We start from the raw sequence: 26,944 nt of genomic DNA on the forward strand, positions 1-26,944 counted from the left end.
TGACCCAATAAAAAAAGTAGGAGAGGAAAGGGATAACAAAAGGGGTGGGTGATAGAAGGGAGGGTAAATTTTGGAGGTGGTAGTCAGAAGCAAAACACTTCTGAGGAAGGAGAGGGTGTAAGGAGAGAAAGAATAAAATAAACAGGGGAGAGGGAAAGAAGATGGAGGAAAATATATCTAGCAATCATATGAAGGATGCTCTCAGAAAAACTGGGAAAGACTTACATGAACTGATGAAAAGTGAAATGTACTGTGTACAAAGTAACAACAATATTTTTGATCAGCTGTGAACGACACTTATTCTCAGCAATACGATGATCCAAGGAAACTCTGAAGGGCTTATGATGAAATATGCTATCCATTACCAGACAAAGAACTGATGGTGTCTGAATGAAGATTGAAACATACTTTCTTTAAATTTCCTTTTTTTTTCTTGAGTTTTTTTGGTCTGTTATTTTCTTTCATAGCATGCCTATGCATGTATAACCTGTATAACATTGTTTACCTTCTCAATGAGGGTGTTGAAAGTGGAGGAAAGAAGAGAATTTTGAAGAGCATTTTAAAAGCAAATGTTAAAAATTGTTTTGCTTGTGATTGCCAAAAAATAAAATACTAAGAATTCTTTAAAAATATTCCTTATTTTCTGATAGCAATAAATCAGTCTATAATTATTTATGAAGTACCCATTATTTGCTAGACACTGTCCTAAGTTCTGGGAATGCAAGTAATAAAGAATGAAATAATCCCTGCTTCCAATTTGTATGTATTCTATTGAAGAAGACAAACATCAAAATAGTTAGTTAACTAATTTTGTTGATTAAATTAACAGAGAAAGAGGCAAATCTCTCTGTACCAATCTATCATAAATGAATTACCTTTGAAACAAAGTCTTAACAATAGGGTAAAAAAAGGTTCTTTCCAAGAAGGAAATATCCCAAAGGATCAGGTCTCTTAAGGAAATATTATTGGGCAAGTATTGAGAGCTTCATGTTTTGTTTTGTTTTGTTCCCTATTGAGAAGTACTATACGAGCTATCTTTTTTGAAAGGTGATTAAATTCCTGTCCTGAATAAATAAAGTAGAAAGAGGAAGTAATTTTACAATATAACCCATACTGTTATGTGTTGCAAATAACATGATCTGGGAAATCGTCATTAGCGGATATGAATTAAAATTTGTATGAATGTACCTCATTTATATACAAAGAATATTGGTTTCTGTGTTTTTTTTTTCTTCAAGCACTGAACTAATTAGTTTTAAAAAATTATCCATCAACATTTTATATTTTAGATGACAATTAAAATATGATATATTTCATGTGGCTTGTTGACAAAGTGCCACATGTTTCCTTGTTACATTTAAAATAAATTATTTACAAAAAAATATTAAAATGGCATACATTTCCAAAAAATTTGGATAATGGAGGGACAGATGGTTAATGAGCTGTGACTAGGCACAAATGAGTTGTGAATTTTATGGCAAAAGAAAATCTATCAACATATAGGAAAATGATTCTGGACAAAGACCAATTGCCCATAGTTAGTATGCAATCTAATTTTAGATCCTTTTGTTTTGATTTTCTTATCCAAATGACATGAACAATATGATGCAGTCATTTTGCTTGAAACAATTTAAAAGATCTGATAAATTCATAATGCTGTAGACCATGAAATCCCACTTGGTCCAATCACAGACAAATTTATCACGCCTATAGAGATATTATTGTAGCTACAAGTTATAGTCTTCCCCACTGGGATAACTGTTATTTGGAACTGGGCCAATTCTTCAGCATTATCCAGCCAAACATAATATGGGACATTTTTTAATCAATAGTTTCTTCTGTAGTAATTTTCTTCTTAATACATTTGGCAAAAAATGTACAAAATCTTTTGACATAGGAAATTCATATTAGAATAATACAATTTTAAAGGTATTTATACAGTGATGGAGCATACTATTATATTAATAATACATACTAGAAGCACATTTTCATATATGGAATAGATGCATTTCTAAAAATTTAATATTTATAACAATACTCTCTAAAACAAATTCTATTTCCCCATTTAATTCTATTATATTACAGAAGAGGAACTTAGTGTGGTTGAAAGAGAGCTAGCTGTAAAGCCCAAAAGCCTAGGTTCAAACTCCATATCTGCTACATGCTGTTTATGTATTTCTGAATAAGTCACACATGCTCTGAGTGGTCAAGGAATTCTGTAAGATAATAAATTTCAGAGAAGGTGCCAATTTTCATTAGTAGAAATAGTTTCTTCCCTTTCCTATAGCATAGAAGATATATCCTCGTTAAGAAGAGGGGAGAATAAAATGAGTGTGAAAGGTTGTATTTGCAGGGAACATTTCATGTAATCATCATTTTAAAATTTTAATAAATAATGTATTTTATTTTTAATGTTTTTTAGTTATGTTATTTGTAGTATAGTCTTTATGCAACTGAACAACCTGTTTTGATGAAAGAATACCTAAATAAGCTATATGATTTAGTGTTTAAAACACTGTCAATGTGATTACTAAATCACTATCAGTGATAGTTCTGTGATCATTGCATGAACGGTAATAAATTACTGGAGAAGGGCAAATGTTCTGATTTTTTAAGGTGGAGGTGGTGATTAAATTTGCAAACTATAGGTAGTGAACTTGAGTTTCATTGCTGAGAAAATTCTAGAAAAGACCATTAAAAAGATGATTAAAGAACACCAAGAAAATCAGCAGTGATTATGAAGAACCAGCATGACTCCATCAGTAGCAGGTCACGCCAGGCTAAGATTCTTTTGTTTTGCGATAGGGATACTGACTTGGTGGGTCAAGGGAATGTTGTAGATACAGGTCACTTACATATTCATTAAACATTTGATAAAAATTATCATTCCATTCTTGTACAAAATATAAAATAGGCTAGATGACAATATGAGTTCAGTATATAGATCATAATCTTATTCTCCTCCTCAACTTCTGCCCTTATTGCAGTTCACTTCAACATACATATGGACACCTCAAACACCGTAATCATTAATTTCATAAACCTGTTCATTTCCCATGAGCTATGCCTTCACTGCACCTCAACTATGCAAAAGATGATCATATTCTTGATCTTGCCATCACACACAAATGTACTAGGAATAGGTATAGAGATGGGAAATACAGTTTAATGTGTAAGACAAAGGAAGTATCCTAGTTTGATGGAACTAGTTCAGGGGGAGAAATGTGTATCAATACTGAAAAGATCAGAAGAATCCAATTTATAAAGGGTCTTAAGAACTAAACAGAAGAGTTTACATTTGATCCTAGAAATATAAAGGAGCTATGGTAGTTTAATAAGAGTAGGATGACATGGTCATACATGCTGCTTAGGAAAATTACTCTTCTAGCTATGTGGAGGATAGATTAGACTGGGGAGACTTGAGGCAGGGATTCTAAATAGAAAACTATTGGATATAACAAAATGCTTAAAATTAGAAGGGACATGGGTGGGAAAATCATTACAGCCAATTCCTCTGAGTCTTATATTCAAGATATGATATTGTTTAACATTTCAAATTGATTCAAATTTATAAAACTAAAAGCTATTTCTAAATAGATAAATCAGAAAACAATAGAAGTAGGTAGCTTTCATTTGATGAAATCCAAGCTAACAACACACATACAAAAATACTCTGGAGAATGAATTTTTGGAACATTGAAATTAAAATAGTCTTGAGGTAATAACTCAGACCAATCAGATATGCAAATATGACATAAGAGGAAAATGATAAATATTGCTCTTCATACTGGAAAATGGGTTCATTAGTACACAATTGGTAGAGCTCAAAATTTTCCAGTCAGTCTGTAAAGCAAATAGGAATTATTCCCATAATGTTAGTAATCAGTCTTTGACCCAACTATACTTATAGAGCTATAGCTGGGGAAAAAAAAACACAAAGGAAGAAGAAAGGAACTTACATGTAAAAATATATTTTACCAACTCTTTCTATGAAAACCATATTGTGGAAAATAATTGCATATACATCTACTGGGGAATGCTAAAGCAAATTTTAATGGAATATTACCATATGTTATGAAATGAGATATATGAATAATTTAAAGGACACTGAGAAGACCTCTATCAACTGATTCAGGTGAAGTATGTAAAAATAAAACAAGTTATACAATAATAATGTTTTAAAAAACTCTGAAAGATTTAGAACTCTGATCAGTGCAATATTCAACCATAAATTCAAAGCCACAGAGATAAAACATGCCATTCACTTCAAGCCAGAAAAGTTATGAGTTTAAAATGCGGTAGGGGAAATGCATTTTTTTTTGCCAGATTATACATATAAGTACTGAAGGCTTGGTTTATTTTATTTTTTAATTTGATTAATGGGAAAGGATTAGGTAGTAGAGAACAGATTTATAAAATATATACCTATGTATATGCATATATGCAATGCATGTTTTTTTTATTATTGCTGTCCAGTTGTTTCAGTCATGTCTGACGCTACATGACCCCATTTGGGTTTTCTTGGCAGATACTGGACGTTTCTACTTCATTTTATAGACGAGGAAACTGAAGCAAAAAGGGTTAAGTGACTTGCCTAGGGTCACACAGCTAGTGTCTGAGTTTGGATTTTAATTCAAGCCCTCCTGACATTAAGCTTGATATTCTATTCATTGTGCCAACTAGCTACCCATGCATATACATATATCTATAAATATTATATGTGTACATATGCATGAGCCAATGGTATTCATGACACAAAGATATAACTAACATCTGTATAAGAAGGATGGGTGTTTTATTAGATGATTGAATTTGGCATGAATGATAATGAATATGTCATTTCAGTCCAAATAGAATTTCCTAACGATAATAAATATGCATAGTCAAACACAATAAATCAAAATACTAGCTTGGTGTCAGGATGCATCATGTCTGGTTCTGTAACTCTAGTCCTTCAGTCCTCTATCAAGAGGTAAAAGGTAGACATGATCAGTCTTTTGAGATATGTGGTTAGGATGATCATCTACCTTGTTTTCAGTTCTTTGCCACAACGATGTTGCTATAAATTATTTTATTCATGTAGATAGTTTTCCTGTTGTCTCTGACCTCCTGAGGTTACTTGTCTAATATTAGCATTGGATGGACAAAGGGTATACATATTTTTATGACTTTGGGGTTTTATTTCAAAATAGTTCAACAAACTCACAATCCTAACAATGCACTAGAGTCCCTGTTCAATCACAGTGTCTCCAACCATTGTTCTTTTCCTCTTTTGTCTTCTTTAGAGCTATGATGGGTGTGAGCAAGAACTTCAAAGTTGGGATTTGCATTTTTCTTACTGTTCATAACTTGGAACACTTTTATCCCCCAAATGATTCCTAATAAATTGCATTTATTTGCTTGAGAACTATTACTTGATTTTATTCTTATATATTTATACATGAATTTATAAATAGATTCTTTATATATTTTAAATATTTTATTTTTACCAGAAATTTGTTTTCAAGACTTACTCTTGATCCCCAAGTATTTTTTTTTATTCCAACATGCAGATAAAGACTAGATCTCCAAATTCATTGATTATAGAGAGCTCCAAAATAAGAGAATTACTTCTACCAATGCAGATTAGCCCCTAATTTGTACTTTACTGCTTTAGACAGTAGCTTGACGTCAAACGACCAGTATAAAAAATGACAGGTGGGGCAGCTTAGGTGGTACAGTGTAAAGACCACTGTCCCTGAAGTCAGGAGGACCTCAGTTCAAATTTGACTGCAGACACTTGGGACTTAGCTATTTGTGCGACCTTGGGCAAGTAATTTAACTCCAATTGCCTTGCCTTCTCCCTCGCAAAAAACAAAACCCAACAACAAAAAGGACAGGTGGCACAATGAGTGCTAGACCTGGAGTCAGGAGGACTCAAGTTGAATTTCCTCCTCAGATGCTCACTAGTGTATGACTTAGGAAAAATCATTTAACATTGTTCTGTCTCAGTTTCCTCATCTGTAAAATGTAAATAATATCACCTACTACTAAGGGTTATTATTAAGATAGAATGAGATCAAATTTGTAAATTGATTTGCATGCCTTAAAGAGTTCTATAATAATTGTTAGCATTGTTATAATTATGAAGTGGGATTATAATTCTAATATTGCCTTTAAGTTCAATTTTCTATCCATTCTGATTCCCCAGCTCTCTTCTAATTGCATTTATTTGTCTCATGAATAGGTTTTTCAATTTCATATAATCAAAATTATTTTTAAATCTTTATGAACATCTCTTTTACTTGTTTATATAAGGATATTCCTTCTAACCATAGTTATAAAAGATATTTCTTTTTAAAAAGATAGTTGATTTCCTTTCATAATAAACCCATGCATTCATATGGGCTTTATTGTGATATATGATATTAGTTATTCTAAATTAGTGCCAGAGTATTTTCTCAGCATTTTTTAACAAATAAAAAGTCCTTTCCCCTGAAGGTAATGTCCTCTATTGCTATGTTCTATAGCTTATAGATTTTATTTACTTAATGTCTCCTGCTAATCAACTCTTCTATTACTTTAACCAGCCCCAAATTATTTTAATGATTACTACTTTGTGGTATACCTTGACATATGGCACTGCTAAGCTCCATTTATTGTTACTTTCCTCCATTATTTCCCTTGAAATCCTTTACCTTTTGCTCCTCCATATAAACTGTATTATTTTAGATATGTAAAATAACTCCTTGGTAGCCTAATTGGCATGACACTAAATCTGTAAATTAATTTAGACAATATCCATATTTATATCATATTGGAAGGGACTCACAATGGCAATTATTGCCTCACCTATTACTTGTTTTTTATGTATTCAAATCTGTTTTATAGTTAGATTCATATAACTCCTATGCAATATGTATCTGTACATATATATATATATATATATATATATGTATTTTTTTTCTCAACACTCTCAAGTTTAATCTTCTCTTGATTCTTGAAGAGATATCTGGCATTATTTTTTCCCCATGTGGTTGAGATTTAAGAGGCTTCTGAACCTAGGGAGTCTTGAGAGACAGTAGAAATAGCCATTTGCTAGCCATGGCTGTGATACCTATCAGTAATGAATCCCATTGCATGGCAAGTTGGACATTGAAAGAAATTATCAGTCAGGTCCCATTAATCCCAGGGACCTGTGGAGATCTCAAATGAGATCTTAAGAAAGGCATATGGAGCAGTAGAAGATCAGAACAATGATAATAAATGTGTCAGGTTTGGGATTTGGGAAGATTGGGACTAGGGCAATATTGAGATAGACTAGGGATTACTTTACTCTTAACTTCCTTGCTGAGCAGAGGCAGAGTGGGAGTAGGGTGCATCAGAACTTTCTGTTTTCTCTGATCATAAAGCTGCTTTTGTTGAGTTATAGTCTCACAATGTATTATTTAACTTATTTTTATAACTTCTACTCCCTGGGGGAAGGTGTGGAAATACTAGGTCAAATTGATGTTTCTCTGTATTTTAGTGAAATGGAAATTTTACAATCTGTGCTTTGATATATCACATGACCACAGAAAAGCAAATCGTAAGAATGTAGTGAGTAAGTTATGTGAAGGAAAGTTTTATGTCATAAGTGTTTTGAGAGTTTTTTCTTTTTTTTAAGTGATTTTTTGAAGGACATTCTATGTCATACTCCTATGTGTATATAGCACCTGGAGTCAGCATACAGATTTACCGCTCCCCCCCCCCCAAAAAAAAAAAACTAAAAAAAAAAACCAACAAAAATAAAAAACATACCTGTTTGAGCTCAGGGCTATGGGAGGTGTGAAAAGAATATGACTTTGTTGTGCTTGTGTGGTTTATTTTTCATTCTCAAAGGGGACCATAGCATCAAGATGATGCCCTGGCTTGCAAGAGAATTGAACTTAAGTGAGGGAGGACTGTGCAAAGTCACCAGCCTCACTTTCTCCTCTGGAACCATTTAGGTCCAGTGGCCAAATATAGATCAGGATGACTGGAGATGGCCCAATATGCAGTGAAAGAGACGTTGGCCTTTTTAAACTAAAGTCTTTCTGAGTTCTCACTTTGATGAGGCAACACCCAGAGCTGTTTAAGAAGTGAGCGAAGGCAATGACACTTCTAGGACTGTATCCCAAAGAGATCATACAAATGGGAAAAGGACCTGTATTTACAAAAATATTTATAGCAGCTCTTTTTGTGGTGACAAAGAATTGGAAATCAAGGGGATGCCTATCAATTGGGGAATGGATAAACAAGTTATGGTATATGAATGTACTGGAATGTTATTGTGCTATAAGAAAAGATGAGCAGGCAGATTTCATAATAGCCTGGATTATCTGATATAAATTGATTCTGAGTGAGGAGAGAAGAACCAGGAGACCATTATACACAATTACAGACACATGGTATCTGTGATGACTAACTTTGATAGACTGGGCTCTTCTCAGAAATACAAGATTATCAGACAATTCCAATGGACTCATGATGGAAAAGGCTATCCACATCCAAAGAAAGAATTACAGAGTCTGAAGGCAGAGTGAAGCAAAATACTTGCTCTTGCTTTTTCTTCATTTCATTTTGTTTCTTCTTCCCTGTTTTTCACTCCATTGGTTATAATTCTTCTTTACAACTTGATTAATGTTTAATGTGAAGGTATATGGAGAACCTATATCAGATTGCATCCCATCATGGGAGGAGGGAGGGGGAAAGAGGAGAGGGAGAAAAATTGGAACTCATAAATTTGTGGAACTGAATGTTATAAACTAAAAATACTTTTTTTAAAGTGAGTCATATTGTAGAACCAGAGGACAAAATGGAAATTGAAAGAATTTAAAGATTGCCTCGTGAAAAAGATCCTCCCCAAAAAACTCCTAGGAATATTATAACAAAATGTCAGAGTTCCCAAGTCAAGGAGAAAATATTACAAGCATTCAGGAAGAAACACTTTGAGTGTTGTGGAAACACAATCAGGATAACACAAGATCTAGCAGATTCTACATTAAAGGATCAAAGGGCTTGGAATATGATATTCCATATGCCAAAGGATTTAGGATTAACACCAAGAGTCACCTACCCAGCAAAACTGAGTATAATGCTTCAGGGGGAAATATGGTAATTCAATGAAATAGAGAAATTTCAAGCATTCTTGATAAAAAAAAAAACCCAGAGCTGAAAATTTGACCTTCAAACAAAAGGAGCAAGAGAAGAATGACAAGGTAAACAGGAAAAAGAAATCATAAGGAACTTTTTAAAGTTTAACTATTTACATTCCTGCATGGAAAAAAAATGATAATTGTAACTCATGAGACTTTTTCTCAGCATGAGGATAGTTTTGAAGGGAATATACACACACACACACAAATATATGTGTATAGAAGGGTGTATGTATGTATAAATATATATGTGTTTGTATATGTGTGTACATGTATACATGGACAGAGGGCACAGGATCAGTTGAATATGCTGGGATGATATCTAAAAAATTAAATTAAGAGGTGAGAGAAGAATAGATTGGCAGAAGGAGTAAAGGAGAAATAGAATAGGGTTAATTATCTCATATAAAAGAGGCAAGAGAAAACTGTTACAGTAGAAGAGAAGAGCAGGAAGGTGAAAGGGAATAGGTCATCCTTACTCTCATTGAATTTGGCTTAAGGAGGGAATATCATACACACTGAATTGGGTATCTTACCCTACAGGAAAGTGGGGGGTAAAGGTGTAAGAGCGGGGATGATAGAAGGTAGGGAAAACTGTGGGAAAGGGTAGTTAGAAGCAAAAACTTTTGATAAGGGACAGGGTCAAAGTAGAAGGTAGAATAAGTGGGGGCTTGGATAGGAGGGAGGGAAATATAGTTAGTCTTTAACAATATAGCTACTCTGGAAAAGTTTTATGTAACTACACATTACAGCCTATATTGAATTGCTTGTCTTCCCAGTCAAGGAGGGTGAGGAGGGAAGAAGGGAAAGAAGGTAGAAATCAAAGTTTAAAAAAATTTTTTTAAATTTTTTTTTACATGCAACTGGGAAATAAGATACACAGACACTTGGGTATAGAAATCCATTTTGCCCTATTAGAAAGTTGAGGGAGGAGATAGGAGAAGATATAAGAGAGAACAGATTGGGGGAAGGGGTATTCAGTAGGCTCTCTATATTGGGGTAGTGTTAGGGGAAAGATGGGGAGAAATTTGTAATTCAAAATCTTGTGGAAATGAATGATGAACACTAAAAATAAATAATATTTTAAAAATATTTTAAAAAGGAAGTCTAACATAGTGAGTATAGTCCTGAACTTGAGACCAAAAAAGACTTATTTTCTAATGACAGCTCTTGTACTTATTAGTTGTATGACTCTGAAGAAGTCATTGAACTTCATTGTATCTCAAACAACACTCTAGGTCTTCTTTATTTTTAATTTTTTTTTTTTTTACATTTTCTTTTAAACCTTTGGACTCCGGATTCCTTCCCTTCCTCCCTTGTCACTCACCCTTTCTGGAAAGATAGGCAATTCAATAGAGTTTGTACACTTGTAGATATGCAAAACATTTCCATAGTGGATATATAGTGAAAAACTTACTATATTTCCCTCCATCCATACCTGCCCCCCACTTGTTCTATTCTCTACTTTCACCCTGTCCCTTTTCAAAAGTGTGTGTTTCTAACTTCCTTCTCCCTCAACCTGCCCTCCGCTCCATCATCCCACCTCTCATTCCCTTTCCCCCTACTCTCCTGTAGGGTGAGATACCCTATTTAGTGTGTATGTCATTCCTTCCCTAAGCCAAATTAAATGAGAGTAAGGTTGACCATTCCCTTTTGCCTTCCTGTTCTTACCCTCCATTGCAACAGTTTTCCCTTACCTCTTCTATATGAGATAATTTACCCCGTTCTGTTTCTCCCCATCTCCTTTCATTATATTCCACTTTCACCTCTCAATTTCACCTTTTAAGTATCATCTCTTCCTATTCAATTGATCCTGTGCCCTCTGTCTTTTTATACCTGTACACATATATACACACACTCACAAATGTTTTCATATGCATACCCTCCTATATAGACATATGTGCACATCTATACATATATATATACACACATTTATATTCCCTTCAATTATTCTCATACTGAGAAGTTACAATTGCCATTTTTCCAAAAAGTTCCACTTTGATAAGTTCCTTTTTATTTCTTTTCCCTGTTTACCTTCTCATGCTTCTCTTATTTCTTGTATATGAATGTCAAATTTTTTATTCAGCTCTGTTTTTTTCATCAAGAATGCTTGAAAGTCCTCTATTTCATTGAATAACCATATTTTCCCAAAACATGATACTTAATTTTTCTGGATAGGTGATTCTTGGTTTTAATTCTAGCTCCCTTGACCTCCGGAATATCATATTCCAGCCCTTTGATCCCTCAATGTAGAAGTTGCCAGATCCTGTGTTATCCTGATTGTGTTTCAACAATTTTCAAATTGTTTCTTCTTTACTGCTTGTAATATTTTCTTCATGATGTGGGAACTCCAGAACCTGACTATATTATTCCTAGGAGTTTTCTTTTTGGCATTTTTTAAAGAGGCGATTGGTAGATTAATTCAACCTCTATTTTGGCCTCTGGTTCTAAAACATCAGGGCAATTTTCCTCCAGAATTTCTTGGAGGATGATTTCTAGGTTCTTTTTCTGATCATGGCTTTCAAGTAGCCCAATAATTTTTAAATGGTCTCTCCTGGATCTCTTTTCCAGTCAGTGGTTTTCCCAATGAGATATTTCACATTGCCTTCTATTTTTTTCATTTGTTTGGATCTATTTAATAGTGTCTTGATTTCTCATAAAGTCACTAGCTTCCATTTGCTCCAATCTAATTCTGAAGGAATGATTCTCTTCAGTGAACTTTTGAAATTCCTTTTCCATCTGGCAAATTTCAGCTTGTTAAGGCATTCTTCTCATCGGCTTTTTGAGCCTCTTTTGCCATTTGATTTAGTCTACTTTTTAAGATGTTATTTTTTTCAGTCAGGTTGTTGACTCACTTTTCATGATTTTATTGCATCATTCTCATTTCTCTTCCCAATTTTTCCTCCATTTCTCTTATTTGGTTTTCAAAATACTTCTTAAGCTCCTCTATGACTTGTAATAAGTTCATAATTTTCTTGGAAGCTTTTGGTACAAGAGTTCTGACTTCATTGTCTTCCTCTTCTTCCATGCTTTGATCCTTTGTGTCTCCAAAATAATAATCTGAAGTTGGATTGCTATGCTTGCTTGGCTTCCTATTATTCACTCATGTTGCCATTCATTTACTTGACTTTTGAGCTTTTTGCCACAGTAGAACTCTGCTTCCAGAGAGGAGAGCTTTGTTCCAAATTGCTGGGGTTTTCTCATCTGCCAGAGCTATTAGTTTGGGTGCCCTCTCGGAAGCCTCCATAGGTTCTGGCACCTGGTCACACACCCCAGGACCTCCACCCTAGACAGTGGTCCATGTCCAAGCAAGTTAAAGCAAGAGCAATTACCCCTCAGAATGGCTACTTGGTCCCCCTACAATCTGTAGGCCAGGAGCTCTGAAGCAGCCATATGGCTGTAGCCCCCACATCTCAGCTGCTTCTCCCTCTGGGGGCAAAGGCTAGACTGCATGCCCAGATCCCCTATTCCTGAAGTCCACACTGACCTCTCACTTTATCTTTGCCATTTATGAGTTGATAATTCTGGAAATCGCCACAGCTGCTGGTGATTCACTCTCCAGAAATTTCTCTAGCCATGGCTGGTCTTGGCCACCCTGAGGCTAAGACTGCAGGCTCATGCAGGGCTGGGGTCTGCTCCCAGCATGCTGCAATGAACCCTTCCTGTCTGCCTGATGGCCTGCCTTCAGTGGGAGATTTGTTTCTCTATGTCACTTTGTGGGTTCTGTAGCCCTAAAGTTATTTAGAGTCATTTTTATAGTTATTTGGAGTGATTATGGGGGAACACATGGAGTTTTCCTGCTTCTATGCTACCATCTTCACTCCACCCCTAGGTCTTCTTTATTAAAATTTGCATTTTGCTGTACTGTAAATATAACCTTCACTAAGAAGTTGGAATGTTGAATACTCTTATTCATGAAGTCCTCAGTACATAAAAAGCTTTCAGTAATAAAATGAAATATTGACTAAAAAGTCAGTTTTCTGATGTGTTTGTTGATGTATTCTTTCTACCTGTTCCCTACCCCTCATACCACATTATCAGAATAATAAAATGTCTCCCAAGTAAAGATATGGTAAAGAAAAAAAATATTTGAGGGATACTTTGGATATGATTATCTAGTTCAGATAGTTTCATATTTTAGATGAGTAAACTGAGGCACAGAGCAATTTAGTGATTTGTTCAAGAACATACATGCAGTAAGTGAAGTACAAAAGTAAAATGAAGTCAGAAGTCAAGCTCAGGTCTTCTAATTCCACTTCTAGCTCTTTTCACACCAAACCACATGATGTCAGTAGATTTACAGTTTAATTTTGGTTCTGTTACTGACTTGAAAAACACTGCCCATATTTTATTCAGACTATTAACCCTCAATCCACTGCTCTCACTCAAATATGAGTCCTTTCAAATATGTATGTGTGTGTGTATATATATATGTATATATTTATATACACATATACATATACACACAATATATACAGGCACATATATAAAATATGTATACATATGCATATAACACATATGTATGTGTATATGTGTTTATGTATATGTAAATACACATGCACAGACATAGACAGATATTTCCACCCTCATCCCCAGTGTTCCTAAAGATCTTTTAATTGCTGAATTAGATGTTAATTTCTCAGCCTTCATCCTTCTTAACATCTCTGCAGCATTTGTTTCTAGTGGATACCTTTTCTCTCCTGTATACTCTCTCTCTCCTTTCAGTTTTCATGAAATTACTCTTTGTCTGACTGTTCCTTCTCAGTTTACTTTGCAAATTCCTTGTAGAAAACACACAACCCAGTGATTAGTCCTTGGCCTTCTTCTCTTCTTTCTTTATATACTCTCACTTGACCTCACAGATACCATTGGTATAACTATCTCAGTTCTGATGAATTCCAAATTTATTATCCAACCTCAGAATTTCTCCTTACATCTAGACCTATTAAAATTTTCAACCTAAATGAGGTCATGAATCTTAAAAATCAACAACTCAAAAGATTAACTCATTTCCTTTCCCATGAAATACATTATCTCTTTAATTGCAAACATTAGGATCTTTCAGCTTAATCAAGTTCACAAGCTCACCATTTTCTTCCACTCTTTGATCTACTTTCTTCCATATAAATAGTAGTTGACAAGTCTTGTCATTTCCATTACCCACAATTACTTTTGCTTTCATCCCCTTCTTTCTCTATACCATTTGACTAAATTATTATAGTGACTTCATATTTTGTCCCTGACTCATCTCTGCATTCATATCTACATAGGCATATACATCTCTGTGTCCTTCACATAGCTGTCAAAAGATTTTTTTCCAAAATGTTCTGGTCTAACTATGTACTTCCTATTCATCATAATCCATTAGAAGGAAGCTTGTTGATGCAATAGATAAAACACTGGACTGGAGTCAAGAAGCTCTGAATTCAAATTTGTCTTCAGACACTTATAAGATATATATGTCTATATATATAAGCAAGTCATATATGTTAGCCTTAATTTGCTCAAATATATAATGGGGATAATAACAGTACATACTGTACAGAGTTGTTTTTAAATCAAATGAAATAATATTTCTGAAATACTTAGAACAGTGCTGTATAAACTCTTATTTCCTTTCCCCTTATAAATGAAAATATTTCCTAACTCTGTGTAGGATCAAATATAATTAGTTTTTAAAGTCACTCTTAGCTTGGCCAAAACCAATTATTCCATCTTTTTCATATGTTGCATCTCCAGTTCTCTACAATACTTTTTATTCAACAATGTTTTATACTGGTTATTTTGCTGGTAATTCTTTAACATCCAGCTATCTGACAATGTTTAGCTTTAGTCTGTATGATTGACATTTTCTCCTTGTTAAATTTTAGAAAATCAGTAGAATAATAAATTAAGCCCTATTTTGTTGCATTTAACAATTTCTAAGGTGTGAATGCTCACATTGCAAATTTACCAATTGTCTTTTTTTTCCATTTTAAAGCAATTGGGCTTAAGTAATTTGCTCAAGGTTACACGGCCATTTATTGTGTGTGGATGTTAAGTATCTGATGCTGGGACCTATCCCCAGTCTCCCGACTCTGGGCTGGCTCCAGGCTGGCACTTTTACTCAGTGTGCCACCTGGCCACCCCAACAATTGGTTTTGTTAACTTCTTTGAGCTAACTCCAGCACACTCCTAATACTATTTCTCAATTTCATTTTTTTGTACTAGCCCAGTCCTGGTATGTAATACCAGTTCACCTCTACTTTTAGAAATCTCTTATTTCCCTGAAAGGGATGTTCAAGTGATACCTTCTAAATGAAGCCTTTTCCAATCCACATAGTTGCTCTCTCTCTCTCTCTCTCTCTCTCTCTCTCTCTCTCTCTCTCTCTCCCCCCCTCCCCCAACCCCTGCAATGTATATGTGTGTGGAGGTAGAGGAGGGGTACAGTCATTTTGAAAATTATACAAGCCTAGCAGAAGAAATTAAACTTGAAATAGTGGCAAGAGAGAGCATTATGGGTTCTTTAACAGAGAATTGATGCAATGAAAGAAATCTCAGTTAGGGATTAAAACCAAGAATCACCTACCCAGCAAAACCGAGTATGATGTTTCAGGGGAAAACATGGTCATTCAATGAAATAGAAGACTTTCAAGCATTCTTGATGAAAAAAAACCAGAGTTGAATAGTAAATTTGACATTCAGATACAAGAAGCAAGAGAAGCATGAGAAGGTAAACAGGGAAAAGAAATCATAATGAACTTATCAAAGTTGAACTATTTACATTTCTATATGAAAAAAAACAATTGTAACTTCTGAAACTTTTCTCAGTATGAGGATAGTTGAAGGGAATATAAATGTATGTGTATACTTGCATATATATATATATATATATATATATAGGAGGCCATTTGGGTATATGAATACATATGTGAGTATATGTATATATGTGTTCAGGTATACATAGACAGAGAGCACATGATCATTTGCATAGGAAGGGATGATACTTAAAAGGTGAAATTGAGAGGTAAGAGAGGAATATAATGAGAGGAGATGGGGAGAGATAGAATGGGGTAAATTATCTCATATAGAAAAGGCAAGGGAAAACTCTTTCAATACAGCAGAAGAACAGAAAGGCAAAAGGGAATGTGTCAACCTTACTATCATTGAACTTGGCTTAGGGAGGGAATGACATGCACACTAAATATGGTATCTCAACCTACAGGAGAGTAGGGGGGAAGGGGATGTGAGTGGGAATGATGGAGGGGAGGGAAAGTTTGTGGGGAGGGTAGTTAGAAACACACACTTTTGAAAAGGACAGAGGTAAAATAGAGAACGGAACAAGTGGGGGACGGGATAGGATGGAGGGAAGTATAGTCAGTCTTTCACATTATATCCACTGTGGAGATGGTTTGCGTAGCTTCACATGTAATATTGAATTGCTTATCTTCCCAGTAAGGGTGGGTGAAAGGGAGGAAGGGAAAGAATCTGGAATTCAAAGTTTTAAAATCAAATGTTTAAAAAATATATTATCATTATTATTTTACATGCAACTGGGAAATAAGATATACAGGTACTGGGGTATGGAGATCCATCTTGCCCTACCAGAGAGTTGGACAGGGTCTAGGGAAGATTGAGAAAGAGCAGATTGGGGAGGTATATGGTGAGATCACTGTTTTTGGTTGGTGGGTGGGGGAAAGATGGGGAGAAAACTTGTAACTCAATATATTGTGGAAATGAATGATGTTAACTAAAAATAAACATAAAATTTGATTAAAAAGTTCAGTTTCTTCAACTAAAAAATGTGTTATAAGAATCAAATAAGGTAATATAGTCTAGGTGCTTTGGAATTTTAAATAAAACTGGTGACGATATTAGATGATCTCTATGTGTACAGTGGAAAGAATGTTGAATGTAATCACAAGATATGAATTCACATTCTGACTCAGTGACCTATACTTGTGTTCCTTAGGGGAAAAAAATCAATTAACATCCAGATACCTCCATTCCATCCTTAAAAAAAAAGAAAAAAAACATAATAAACAAATGACATATACACTCCCTTATGGTTCTTGAAATTTTCACTTAGGTTCCTTTCAATAGTAAAATACTATAGTTTCTTACTCTGATATGTCAGGTAACTAACATTTGAAGCCTGTTAAAATCCTAACATTAGATTATTTATGATAAAAATGTCTTTAAAGATGGCTTAATATATGTTTCATTTTTTCAAATGAAGTCAGTCTCATACTGGGTAGGATTAAAAAGCTTTCTTACCATAGAGAACTTATTGCTCTTAAACATAAAGTTATTATTTTTATGAATTGTTCATCACTTCTACTTTTCACTGATATACTTGTGTTTTCCAAAGAATGCCATGTCTAGTATGAAAAGTCTGGCTTTTCTCATTCAAGTGCACAGACTTTGGACAAACTGAAAATTTGCTTTTTGCTCAAGTTTTATAAGATCATGATGTGATTTTAAAAAGCTCTTTTCTTTTCAAAATTACTTTTTATGAGAAATAGTAATAGGGAGAACAAACTCCAAAGTCATATATTGAAGGTGATCACATAATTGTACTATTAAAGAACAGTTAAAATAGTTAAAATTCTTTGTTATTTCTTTGGAAAAGCATGAAAATATTCAGACAGTGTGTCAAGAAAAGAATTTCTATGTTTAAAGGAATTTCAGCTCTTAAAAACAACCATTTTATTCTTACCTTTTAAATAGGATAGTGTTTGGGTTTATAATGTATCCTTATTAATGAAACTGCTCCAAGGTTCAGCACTTAATTTTCACTGTGTACCTTACTGGATTAAATCACACTCACCTCCATTAATGGAAGTGTGATCAAAGCCCCCAGTTGGAAATAGTTATCCAGTGTTATTTTCTGTTGCTGGAAAATAAAATGAAACTGCATATGCTTCAGCAACAACAGAGTATTTGTAATGAATAATGTGACTGACCCAACTCTTGATTTCTATTAAATTGGCATGTTCACAGTACACATTTCCACGGAGATTGCAGCAAAGGAATTGTCACATAGGCGACATTTAAGATCCTTAAATTAGTTTCAGCTACACCAAATGTTTTCCATTAGCAGTGTGAGGAGAAACATGGTCAAATGTATCTCCCTGCATTGTGATTTCTAGGTCACTATGCTTATTACATATATCTTGTGGATTGGTGTTTGAACCAACCTTCTCCCCACTCACACATAGAGGAGACTGAAAATTCTGCTTAATCACACAAAGGGAAAGGAATAGAATTGTGGAAAGGGTAGAGTAGTTAAGAGCCTACTAGAAAGGACAGGCTTTCTGAGGACAAGGAAAGGGGAGTTAGATGCATGGCTAAGATGGAAACTTGCCCTACAGAATTTATTCCAGAAATCTCTCCAGTCTCTCACAATCCATTTGGGAAACCTTGAGGATACTTAGCTTCAGGGATCTGTGCAGGAAAAAAAAAAGATAAAAGAACATTCTACAATAATTTAGGAAAGGATAAAAAAATGAAGATGAAAAGTACTAGAAATACAAGAAAGAAGTTAAAAGATTATTAAAGAAAACCTAGGATACCTCCTAATCAGATAAACAAGTCATGAGACTTTTAAAAATAGAAAAAAAGCAAAACATTTAAAGAATCTAACATTTAGAATAAATATAATAAATAAAACGACCAAATCAATTAAAAAGGAAATACCACAAATCCCCTATATATCATGAAACAACAATAAATAATAATGGCTCAAAAATTAATAAATTTAAAAAAGAAAGGATGTAAATTAAACTACAAATTATTTCTTTTAAGCTTGAATTGTAGATATAGAGTAGACAAATTAGAATACATGATAGAGAATATTTCCAAAATACTACAGGCTCTGAGAAAGAGAATGATATATTTGAAACTAAAAATGGAAAAACTGAAGAAAGTTTTGCAGAAAAGAAGCAAAAAAAAAAAAACCCTAAAAGGACACATTATTAATTCTATATAAACTAAAGGACAGACATGACAAGTTTATATGTCTATCAACCTAGTCTCATAGGTTTTCTCATAAAGCACATCAAATTCAAAAGTATGAATATACCACTGCAAAAAGCAATACTAGAAAATTGCCACAAATTTTTGAATATATTGATTGGTGGAACACATAATTCCCCATCAGAATCACAAGTTTAAAAGTCCAATGTATGTAATGACTAAATGCCACATTTATCCCAATTGAAAAGAACATAGTTTGTAATCAGTTAGGAGAAGGACCTTTAGCTATGAAGTAATGCCAATTTTACATTCAAAGAATTTAGAAGAAGAACATGTTGTACATATGAGAATATGTGCTATTTTCATCCTTAATCTTCAGAAAGAAGAGAGGAACATTCACTTTTTATAACTCTTCTATGTGGCCATGCTTGATCGTTATGATATAGCATTCACTCCTGACATCTCTGTATTTTCCAAGATCTCCCACCACATCTGGGGACATCTCCAATCATCATTGTAATCCAAATCTTGCCCCTGGATTTAAATATTTGGATTAAATATTTTAATATTAAAAATTTGGGAGGAGAAAATGAATTGTTAATTTTGCTCAGCCCTCCCTCACTTAAATCCAATTCATTTGCAAGTCATGTCATCAAGGTCCTGGTGTCATGATCCTCTTCAAGAATGAAGCACAAACAATAACAACAATTCTTTACTTTCAGATTATATTCTTGTAGATATTTTAAAATTAATTTTATTAATCAGAAAAATATGCACTTTCTCCCCTTCTACAATAATCCCAATCAATGGAGAAAGAAAGGAAAATAAAACTCTGGATATTTATAGTCAAATAAAACAAATTTCTTCATGGACCATATCTCTCCCTCAATTCATGGGCACTTTTTTTCTAGTTATTTGCTACAGAAAAACATAAATAAGAAAAAAAGGAATGAATGAATGATTGTAGAAAATGCTTCTATGAATGTCACATATGCACACATATGCACAAATGCAAAAATACACATATATATGTATGTATATACACAAGTATATACATACTATACTTATATATGTATATGTATGCAATTACTTTTCTTTCTCTCCTTCTTAACAGTGTGATCTTTGGTTCAAAGGATTGATATTGTATTAGCCTTTTAAGAAAAATTCCAAGACCCAAACTATGTGTGACAACCAACTTTGATAGACTGGACTCTTCTCAGCAATGCAGGGTTATAAGTCAGCTCCAAAAGATTCATGATGTAGAGAGATGTCTACATTCAGAGAAAGAACTAGAAAGAACAGAGTTTGAATGCAGATTGAAGCAAATTACCTGCTCTCTTTCTTTTTCTTGTTTGGTCTTGTTTCGTCTTTCCCATTGTTCATTCCATTTGATACAAACCTTCTTTATAACGAGACTAATGTGAAAGTATTTGTTGATCCTATACTCGATTGTATGCTGCCATGGTGGGGGGGGGGTGAGGGGGCAAGGAGGAGGAGAAAATTTGGAACTCAAGTAATTGTGGAAATGAATCTTGTAAACTAAAAGTAAACAAACAAATTAATAAAGACCAAAAAAAAAAAAATCAGTGAATCCCTACACATTATGACAAATTAAACTAAATAAAGCCTCTACTGTTTCCTCATAGTTTTCCAGAATTAATGGGTCATTGAATAGCTCTGTTAGCAGTGTATTATTGTAGCTATCATTTTGCTGCCCCTCTAGCACATACTATTTCCATTTTTGTCATCTTTGCCAATTTTCTTGATATTTTATGATACCTTGGTTATTTTGATTAGTATTACTTTTATCATTTGTGATTTGGAGGGAACATTTATTTTTATGAATATAAATAGTTTGTAATTTTTTTGGAGGGGAGAATGATTTGTTGATACAAGTCAACTTCATTTCCATTAGGGAATGATTATGAATGATTTTCATTCCTTTGTTACTGTTTATGCTTTTAATATCTTCCTTTTCTCTTATTGCTACTGCTAGCACTTCTAGGACTATATCAAACATTAGTGTGGGAAAGTTGGCTAGCTTGCATTATTTGTGTATTGATTATGAAAGTTTTTAATGTTTTCCCAATGCAATAAATGTTAGCTAGTAGTTTTAGATATTTTTCCTTTTTATAATAAAAATATCTCTACCTATTTTCCCTCCCTTCTTTCCTTCCTTCCTTCCTTTCTTCCTTCCTTCCTTCCTTCCTTCCTCCCTCCCTCCCTCCCTTCCCCTCTCTCTCTCTCTTTCTCTCTTGCTCTTTCTTCCTTCCTTCCTTCCTTCCTTCCTTCCTTCCTTCCTTCCTTCCTTCCTTCCTTCCTTCCTTCCTTCCTTTCTTTCTTTCTTTCTTTCTTTCTTTCTTTCTTTCTTTCTTTCTTTCTTTCTTTCTTTCTTTCTTTCTCTCTTTCTTTCTCTCTTTCTCTCTCTCTTTCTCTCTCTCTCTCTCTTTCTTTCTTTCTTTCTTTCTTTCTTTCTTTCTTTCTTTCTTTCTTTCTTTCTTTCTTTCTTTCTTTCTTCCTTTCTTTCTTTCTTCCTTTTTTTCTTTCTTTTTCTCCTTCCTTTTTTCTTCTTTCTTTTGTTCCTTCCTTTGTTCGTTGATTCCTTCCTTTCTTCCTTCCTTCCATAAGTGATTGTATCTAATAAAGGCTTTTTGTGTATATTTCAATATAATCATATACATTTTTGTTATTTTATTTTTAATTGCTTGAATATGCTAATTATTTTCTTATTTATGAATTACCATTAAATTCTTGATTTGCATCCAATTTGCCAATTGTGAATATGTGTCTGTATCTATTTATATAGATATGGAAATATACATTTATTGCTCTAGGCTTTGCATTGATTTTCCTTAATCTTTTGCATTGAAATTATTTGTGGTTTTGGGCTAAAACTCTTTTATATTGTGGCTTGTTTTTCCATTTTGTGATATTAGACCTCTATTTGACTCATAAAAAAATTTGGCATTGTTTTTTTCTTTATATATATATATTTTTAAACTTTGGTATTACAAGAAAACAATTACTCTTTAAATATTTGACACGATTCATGTTAAATCTCCCCTTCTCTTCCTTGGTTTTATATTCCTTTATAGTTTAGTTTAAATTCTTTTAATATTTTTATTACCATAACTAATTATAATTTCTCAGTGACCTTCAATATTTTCAGTTTTTATATGTACTGGGTATTTTGGGGATTCTTTAATATTGCTGTTTATAAGATGTGGCAAACCTTTCTTTTCTAAGTTCTCTAACAATTTATACATTCGTATTTTCTTTTTATTTGTCTTTCCCTTAGGTTTATTCACCTCTGAGAGAATATGAAAGCCTCCTATAATATTGTTTTATATATTTCCAGCTTAATTTAAGGCTCTATTCAAATGCCACCTCCTATACTATAACATTTAGTTAACTTTTACAATTCAGCTACCTTTCCTTTTTTTTTTTAGAATTCAGATTTTATGCTATTTGGTACTTATATGCGAGTGCATTATTGGTCCAATATTGGTGCATTATTTCTTTTCTGTGTATGTTCTAAAGATATTATGAAGTTTTGATTTTTTCCTTTGACAGCATGTCTGCTATCATTCTCCCTTTAAAAAATCATTTGATATATAACAACTTGTATTCAACTCCTATTTTTATTTTCTAAGTATTGTTTTTAGCATTTCTTGAATACAGTAGATATGTGGGTTTGCATTCTTTTCCATTCTTCAGTTCCTTCATAATCAATTCTATAATTCATTCTTTTTTTAAGTTATGGTTGTTGTACTTTGTGTTTGCTTCCACATATTTCTTTGTTATTCCTATCTTTTATTAACTTTTAAGTTAGTATTCTAACCTTTCTTAATTTTGCTTAGATAATTTGTCCTTTTACTTTCTTCAGAACATACCTGTTTCTGCTTGCCTGATCTATTCCAAACTTTTTAAATTTATCAAGTTGTTAATTTATCAGTTTCTTTATATGCATTCAATGTAAACTTTCTTCCTCCAAAGACTTAAAATGCTTTAGAACATTTCTCAGAGATTTTCACAGACCTTCTGGAAATTGGGAGGCAATGATATTAGAAGAAAGATCTTATGTGCTCAGTATTTTTAGAAAATTTTCAAAAAATCTTTATTTCACTTGGTTTACTTGTTTTAACATCACTTAGGGATGCATTTAAGTTAATAAATAACTATCTTAAAATACAAATACCATCCAGAAAGATGTAGCACTAGTCATTCACACCTCAGCATGAATTAGTTTATTCAAATTACTTTCTTTGCTTCTTTTTTCACTTTAATAATTAAATTCTTAATAAGGGAGGCATTTATATAATTTTATATTATAAAGAAGACCTGGGTGTAGTACAAGAATGGGAGGTTGATCAACCTTAGAAAAACTGGAAGACATGGGACATCTGGAGAGTGGGTGATTGCTAATATGTGGGAAGAATAAAAAGACATACCTTAGCACTTTGAAATTTGTTCCAGATCCTTCCCTAGATTTAGTTTCAGTTTGCAAATGATCCAACAGCTAGATGAGTGTACCATTTCCCTTGTTACACAAAATCACTGTAGTATCAAAATAAAGCTCACTATATCCTCAATCTTTATCAATGACATCCCTCTACCTATACCATAACTGGAATCATAATTCTGAACTTACAAATATTTTATTTTTATTTTCTTTTTGCTCAGATTTATCAGGATCTTATTTTAAAATAACTCTGATCATCTGTCCACTTCATGAAAAAAAGGTCATGGTTTAATTTTTAGAATTAGAAACACATGTTTTAGACAGTGTGCCCACTAAGAATGTGTGTGTGTGTGTGTGTGTGTGTGTTATTTGACTGGTTATGATACAAGGGCTTTGCATTTCTCTGTATTTCATTGAGGGAGGTGGAGAGCAAGGAGAAACACAAGTGCATGGTAATTAGAAATTAAAATGTATAAATTAAAGAAAAATCAGCCATGAAATTATTATTAAATACCAGACTACCCAAATAAGTCACCTGAGATTCTGATTTCATAAAAATTTGGAATTTTTAACCTTTTTAATATCTTCTATCAATTAGTTACCACTCCACCATTATTCATCTACTACATTAGCTAAATGCAAAGTTTTTAAGATGTAGTGGAAGTCTGATACCTACATACATGGAGATGCTGGAGAACCTGTTACATGCTTTAGGCAAAATAGTCAGGATGTGAAAAGGAAGCTCATTGGTGAGACTGTGACTAGTGGGGGAACATTTTGTAACTTTATGATTAACTGAATATTTGGTGAAGGGGAAACTCTCTGAAGGATGTTTCAGCATTCAAAAAGATTTATGAACTTCAGCCACCACCTATTTACCTCAGTGCTACTGGGAATATTAGTGAATTTTCTCATAGTAACCTATGAAAAGATTGAAAATTTTAAGTTGGGACGCCACTTGGTAACCTGACATTCTGAAGTCTGGAATTTTAACTAGTGAAACTCTGCCCAAAGAGCAAACAATGAATGGAGTTGAGGCAAGGACTCATCAAACAGAGATGGTGACTTTGAGAGTGAACTTGGAGCAAACAATGATTTGTAGTTACTAAGCTAACTGAGAGAAATGTTGAGCCTATTCCCTCAAAGGCTGAAGAGGTGTAGGAGAGAATGTGCCTTCAAAGTATTGGAGGAAATATTTGTTCTTTGTTCTTGCTACATCTTTGAAGTAGATATCACTTTGCGAAAGCTTCCTGATGTTTAGTGGTAAAATGAGACTGGAGTGATAGTGACTTTCTGAAACCTAATTATGAGGAAAATAGCTGGTGGAAATTCAAACTGATGACAATAGTAAAGGGGCATTTACAAACCCATAGGGTACTTTGGCATATACAGCAACTTGGCTCTTGGGTAGGGAACCAGAGTGTACTCACTAAAAAGAAAAATCTGCATAAAACAACCACAGATATTTAATATTGTGAAGTGTTTTAACAGCAATGTAATATATTTCCTTTGTTTTATAGATGACAAAACATATGTTAAAATGGTGAAGTGACTTTCCCAAGGGCTCACATAGGAAGTGGTAAAGACCTCTTTGTATTCTAAATCTAATTTTCTTTCCACTGTACTCCCAAATTTGGAAAGACAGATTAGTAATAATAATTATAATAATAAGTAGTAATGGTAGCAGTATTTATACAGGTTTTTTTTAAGTAATTGGGGTTAAGTAACTTGCTCAAGATTACACGGCCAGGTGTTTCTGGGTGGGTGCTAAGTGTCTGAGCCTGGGATTCGATCTCCAGGTCATCCCATCACTGGAGCCGGTGCTCTTACTCACTGAGCCACCTGGCCACCCCATATACAGTTCTTTAAGGTTTGTAAAATGGATCTAAGTCATTATAACATAACACAATAATTTTCAGTATATGTTTAGACTGCCAGAGTTTGACAAAATTATTGTAACTTGAGAAATTAGAGAAGTAAAAGATAGTAAATGAAAGTATGTGAATTAGAAGATGCATGTAATTAGAGAGAAAATGACTCAGAACATGAGGAAGTTTACATATTACTTGGTATTGAGTTGTAATCTAAACACACATATACATTACTGTTAAGTCATGATTTATGTGAGTTAGAATAATGTTACTTTAGATTATTGTGAATTATAAAATGATACTAGATCACTGTCAACATGAAATAAATTATTTTAAAGATGACACTTGCAAGCTAGTCAAGGATTTTGACCCACTAATACATTGTCAGTTTTCACTTGTCTATTGTTATGTGTAGATATGCTGCTATATACCACATTACCTAAAATTCTTAATTTTAATTATTATTTTTTTGCTTTTTGGAGGGGGAAGGCAGGGTGATTGGGGTTAAGTGATTTGCCCAAGGTCACATGGCTAGTAAGTATTAAGTATCTGAGGCAAAATTTGAACTCAGGTCCTCCTGACTCCAGGGCTGGTACTCTATTCATTGTGACACCTAGCTGCCCCATTTATTATTTTTTTTTAATAAGAAAGAGCACTTAAAAATGGATGACAAAAAAGGAAATAAAGGACCTATTTGTACAAAAATATTTATTGCAGTTTTGTTGTGGTATCTAAGAATTAGAAATTGAGGGGATATGTATTAATTGGGGAATGACTAAAGAAGTTGTGTTATATGATTGAAATGGAATATTATTGTGGTGTAAGAAGTGACAAGCAGGATGATTTCAGAAAAAATTTGGAAAGACTTATATAAACTGATGAATAGTGAAATGAACAGATCCAAGAGAACATTGTGCACATTGACAGCAATAATGTTTGATGAAGAACTGTGAATAACTTTGTCAGGAATTGCTAAATTCTAACTCAGAAGAATTGAATAATGATAATACTCTTTATTCATATTAGGAAGGAATATGTGAAGAAGTCCAAAATGATACTAAAAAGCAGATAATGTGAAAATTAAGGAATTCACTCCAAAAGAATTTGAAGCTATCTCTTAAGGTTTAACAATCATGAAAAAAAAAAAAAAGAAAGCATGAATTCTTGCCCTAATGTAGACTGAAGTATGCAAATTATTTGAGATTTTTATAAAGATCTCTGCACCTACCAACACATATATGTAAAGTTAAAGAAAGTGAAGATATTTCAATCTATGCTTCTAAAATAATCTAAATTTCAATAGTGACTTTTCAATATATTGTCATTTTAGATTTATATTTAAGTTTAATATTTAAAATATTTTTATTTTTAAATTTTGAGAATTTAAATTTAGAGAATCCATCCCAAATATTCACATGGACTATTTGTGTCCAACTTGTAACAGAACATTCCAAGTTCATATTGATCTGATAAGCTACATTTGAACACATTGAAACTTG

This window comes from Petaurus breviceps, unplaced genomic scaffold (assembly GCF_028583685.1).
Source record: "Petaurus breviceps papuanus isolate PSGF00001 unplaced genomic scaffold, PetGlider_PUasm1.0 174, whole genome shotgun sequence".
NCBI classification, from domain to species: Eukaryota; Metazoa; Chordata; class Mammalia; order Diprotodontia; family Petauridae; genus Petaurus; species Petaurus breviceps.